The sequence below is a fragment of the Salvia hispanica genome, chromosome 1 (genome assembly GCF_029641045.1).
Source record: "Salvia hispanica isolate PSC_SH4W2 chromosome 1, Shi_PSC_v1, whole genome shotgun sequence".
Taxonomy (NCBI): Eukaryota; Viridiplantae; Streptophyta; class Magnoliopsida; order Lamiales; family Lamiaceae; genus Salvia; species Salvia hispanica.
In genome coordinates, this window is record NC_142692.1 from 9,709,587 (window position 1) to 9,715,586 (window position 6,000).

A 6,000-nucleotide genomic window follows, 5' to 3' on the forward strand; every position below is an offset into this window, starting at 1 on the left:
GTGTTTGGAAACGATTTTTATTTTGTTATGAACTTGATGGTTTTTTTGATAACTCATGGTGGAATGGGGATTAGACGATTTGTGGCGGGGGAAGAATATATATTATGATGCAACTGTTGCAAGCCTTTAAATATTTGGAACAATATATATTATGTTGTCAATAGCACCAAAACTTAATAATGTAAATTATGTACAATTAATGTAGAACAACAGTAGTGAATATCATAATATTGTACAAAAAACTCAATATATTTTGTGCCGGGAGCTATGTCATCGTGGTCTTGAAAAAATTAATGTATGTAAGTCAATAAATAATGTAATTAGTATGTGTAGTAATGAACTTTACTCGAATAATAATGCACAGTGAGTTAACTGCGTATGAACAATAATGTACAACTTCTCCAATGATAATGGATATTAACATTTGAACAATGCATGATTTTTTACATTACTGTAATTATGGTTTCGAATAATGCCCTTTGTTTTCTAATGAGGGTACTACAATCTAGCCCCATGGATTGCTAAACCCAAAGGGCATGAATTTAATTTCCTTTCAGCATTATTCTCTTTAATCTGTGCATTATTCACTGATCCGTGCACATTATTAGATACTATTGGTACATTATTTACTATATCAAATCTTAAATGCATTAAAAAATAAAATTTAATTCATGTTGTGGTGATATGACCAAGCCCCATGGGTTGTCAAACCCAATGGGAATAATTCAAACTCTATGCCCTCTGTGAGTGGGTACTACAATCTAACCCCATGGATTGCTAAACCCAAAGGACATGAATTCAATTTTCTTTCAACATTATTCTCTTCAATTTGTGCATTATTCACTGATCCGTGCACATTATTAGATACTATTGGTACATTAAATAACTAAAATCTTACATTACTTTCTGCAAAATTACGAGTTGTCCAGTTGATATAAAGATGCTGCAAAAACAATTAAGTTAATCAACTATTATATTCAAGATTAAAAAAGGAAAATAAATTAATGCAATATAACTACCAAATCATGGGAGGTGTGAATTATGGATGGGAGGCGTGAATTATGGAATGAAAATAAATGGTCAACATGTCAACTTCATTTTCTACCCTTTTTCGAATTTTTTAATATTTTAATTAAATACAAGTGGCTCTATTTTGGGCCATTAGATCTTTAAATTGAATGACCAAGATTGAGAAGGAAAAAGAACAAAAGATGCAAAAAGGATGTGAATACATCCTATATATATATATATATATATATATAGAGTTGTGATCAATGTCGAACCATTCTTAAAGACCGAACTAGAGACCAAAATTGGGCCATTAGATCTAGTTTTTTGATGAGATATGCTGCTGTGTAAATTTTTTTCGCTCTTCATTATAAGCCAATTTTACTTCATTGTATAGGTTTATTACTTCATTACGTACGTAATACATTGAAACTACAACATGTTTTTACTTGCTTCAAGTAGGTTTTGAAATGATTCAGCATATGCTTCATTCGAATTCATTGAATGAGTTTTTACTTTATTCACATTAAAAAATGCAATTTATTCAAGTGAGTTTATTACTTCATTCAGAAATGTTATTACTTCATTGGATAAGGTTTTTACTTCATTCCAGTAGGACTTCAAATCCTTCTACACATACTTCATTCAAATAATTTATTATATTATTCCATGTGTTTATTACACCATATCAGCGCCGTAGCGGTGGTGATAGATATTGTAGAGAGAAAGAACGGCACGCGACGGCGAAACTGCATTTACGTACTAGAATGAAGTAATAATCCTATTAGAATGAAGTAAAAACGTACTGGAATGAAGTAATATATTCTGGAATGAAGTTAAATCTTCGTAACATGTTAGTATGACTTATTTACCTTCGGATGAACTAAAATAGACTGGTGATGAAGGAGAAAATAATTTATAAATTTGTGAATCTCATCCATAAAAAACTAGATCTAAAAGCCCTAATTTGGTATGGTTCGATGGTTCGATCTTTAAGAGTGGGTTTGTGGATAATGAGACTATATATATATATATATATATATATATATATATATAGGGGTGCATTAAGGTCCTTACACCCCCTTTAGCCTTATACACAAAACAAATCACAACCATAGGATAGTTGGATTGGATGGATGTGATTTAAAGCAGCCGAGCTACATTATTTGGCCATTTTCGTACATTATCGGGGCAAAATTGGTATCAGAAAAAAATCTGTAGCAGTTTCAAAACTGAATGTCCGAGATTTCAGCGATAATATACAACCCACTCTCTCTCCGTCAATTCAACTTTCATTTACTCTCTCTTCCCCCCAATTCAATCCTCTTCCTAAACCCTAGCCACCGCAAAAGCTCACCAGAAATCAAAATCACTCCCGTTTTTCGCAATCAACAAGACATAAATTGTATATTATTCCAACGTGCGACAAACTTTTCAGCATTAGACGATCAATTTCGGTGATTTTCGCATCAGTGAACAATAGACTCTCGATTTCATGTAATTTTCGAAAATAATTTGTTTGGTTTTTGAAATGGGTTTATGTTTTGGTTTTTGGTGATTACTAGTTCCAATTATTTATGTTTCTGTTCATTACTGATATTTGGTTTTATGTTGATTATCGATTCCAATTCTGGGTTTGTGTTTAGGGGGAAATTGTTTGGGTTTCTTGTTTGGTTTTTTGGTTTTTGGTAATTAACGATTCCAATTGTTTATATTTATGTTCATTATTGATATTTTAGTTTTATGTTCTTTATCGATTCCAATTTTTGGATTTTTTTTTAATATTATTGACAAGCCACTTCAAGGAGGAAGGCTAGCCAATCGAAAAGTAATTGATTTTGTTGTTTACATTTGTGCTCGTACATTGTCCATACAGTTCTGTACATTACTCCCTCTGTCCCGCTTTAGGAGTCACGGTTGATCAATTTTGGACGTCCCACTTTAGGAGTCCCGGTTGAGATAAACTAATAAAAAATGCCTACAAAGTGTTAAAAGTGGGTCCCAACATCCACTACAACTAATAAAAAAGTGTTAAAAGTGGGTCCCAACATCTACTAAAATATTTATTTATTGGACACTCAATTAAAAGTGGGTCCCAACATCCATTACAATATTTATTTATTACATACAAACACTTTTTTCTTAAAACATGTGCCCGACTCAACCGGGACTCCTAAAGCGGAACGGAGGGAGTACTTTATAAACTATTGCTACATTATGCATGCATATTTGTACAGGATTTAAGAACATCATTTTCTGTTACACCATTTAGATAGATTAGTACATTATTGGATTATGATACATCATATTTTATTACATTATTCATTTATATATGTACATTATTTTAGACCAAATCTGTATATTAATTGCTGTTGTGATTGTACATTTTTTCTGTTCAGTTAAGGTGGTTTTGTTAGTATTGTTAGTAATTAAGGGGTTTTTTTATGTTGCCGAGAAGTGTTACATTAAGGGGTTCTATTAGTACATTGAAAAATGCTACATTAAGGTGTTCTGTTAATACATTATTTCAGTATGAAACATAGGTGTTCATTGTGTTGCTAGAAGTGATACATTATATAATCCCGGATGTACATTATTTACCTCTGAAATTGAAAATTTAATTGTGGTATGGATTACAGAAGTCCATTGATGCAACATATATTAAATTATTCATTGTTATCTGTTACATTAATATGTGTTTTGCTAGTTTGAGTTACATTAATCCATACTAATATGCTACATTATTGTATGTTACATTATTTACCCAATATTTACACATTGTGACATCAGATATTTATATTCTTTCGCACTGATGTGTTACATTATTACTCCCTCCGTCCCGGCTAAGATGACACATTCCTTAGCCGGCACGGGATTTTAGGAGTTATTAGTTAAAGTGTTTAATTGGAGAGAGAAGAGGTGGGTATAAGTATTAAAATAGAGAGAGAAAGAAAGATGAATATTTTAATAGGAGTGAGAAAAAGTGGTTGGGTGTATTAATTGGAGAGAGAAATATTCCAAAAAAGGAAATGTGTCATCTTAGTTGGGACAAACTAAAAAGGAAAACGTGTCATCTTAAGCGGGACGGGGGGAGTATTTGTTATTGGTGGTAATGTAAATATGTAGTAACCAGTAATATACTAACATTTTATCTAATCAATGTAATTGTTTGTGAATAGGTACAAAGAGGGCGCGAGTCGAATTCGATGACAGTGAGAAGTCAGATTGTGTTGGATTTCTTTTTTTTTTCTTTGGTTTGTTGTAACATGATGAAAACAGAAAATGATGGATGTTTTGTAACTTAGTTTTTGAAAACAATGTACATTTACATCTAAATAGTGTAACATGAATATATCAAATAATGTACATTTAGGATTCAATAATGTGGACAGAGAGGATTCCAACATTACATTACTTAATGTAAAACGTACATTATTATTAAGTATGTTGGTAATGTACATATAGGGAATAATAATGTTAGCGCACCATGACATGGTAATATACGATTGTAATAGAGTAATTGGAAGAGGTATATACAAGTCATAACTAATGTAGTCATTCACTTATAAATAATGTACGCAAAACTCATAAATAATATAACCATTCAATAGTAAATAATGTAGTCATTCACTGCCTAAACGAATGAAGTACATAAAATACATAACTAATGTACTCATTCCTAGTGAATAATGTACTAAAACTCATTAATAATGTTAGACATGTACATTATAAGACTATATTCGTACATTATTTCCTGTATAAAATCCAAACTACACATTAGAAATCGAAATTTTATGCATGTGTTGGTAATATTGTTGGGACTACCGCAACGGAAGACACGGAAAACAAACAGGTCCTTAACGGATCTATTTAGGTGATTATGCATTCGACTCCAATTTCATGCAATAAACATAGATCTATAGATATAACATCAAATAAACACATAATCATGCATATTCGATGTAGATTCGATTGTTACCTCATCTTGATCCATCATAGGATCGAAGTTGCTAACTGCACCACCCGGAGATCCTTGGTTTATCGACCGTGAATCTTCCAACCTATTCCCTTGTCCTTGATCATCCATCCGTGTGGGCGGATCTTGAATAATCAATAATAGTCTTGAAGAGATCTAGGGAAACCCAACCACAAACTCGATATTGTCTTGATCTAATCCTATGAATTAGGATAGAACAAGAACAAAACAAAACCCTAATTCTCCCACGTGCCAAGGCACGAAAACCTAGGCAGAGAGAGAGAGAGAGAGAGCCGGCGACGGCTACTAGGGTTTAGGGGAGGAGTGTTGTGAATGAATGGTGTGCTAGGGTTTCCATATCTCATCACTATTTATAATGGACTTGTTGGGCTAGGATGGGGATCCATGGAATGACTTAAGTGTTGGGCTCACCCATTAGATAATTAACTAATTAAATCAAATGACACATGATTTAATATATTATCAATGGAATATTATTTTGTTCCACTAAAGAATAATATTGCACTCCCACTTAAATCACCAAATTACAAATAACTTGGGTCCATTTTATTTTATAATATTTTAAGATTATCTTGATCCGTCAATTTAATTCTTTTGTCTGCTATGTGACTAGAATTAAATTAATTCTCCAAAGAGTTTTTCTAGTTTGAAACTTTATTTATTATTCGTGGAATAAATTCCAACTGCGCAGTTTTCTGAATAATAAATTCCTTTTTCAAACACCTCTTGGGGATCACCCCTTAGGGATTTAATCATACCACACTGGGCACGCGAATTCTATGAAATAATATTCCAATACATTCATGTTATTCAATTACTACCACCCAAGATATCATGAACTTGAGTTACGTACAAACTCTCACGTATTGATAAGTCAAAGTGGCGTTTGATTGAATAAACAATATTGATATTAATATCATAGACTCGAAAATACTAAACTTTCTGAAATATATTCTTTCAGTAGATAGTAATAAATAATTCATTTCGGATTAGAT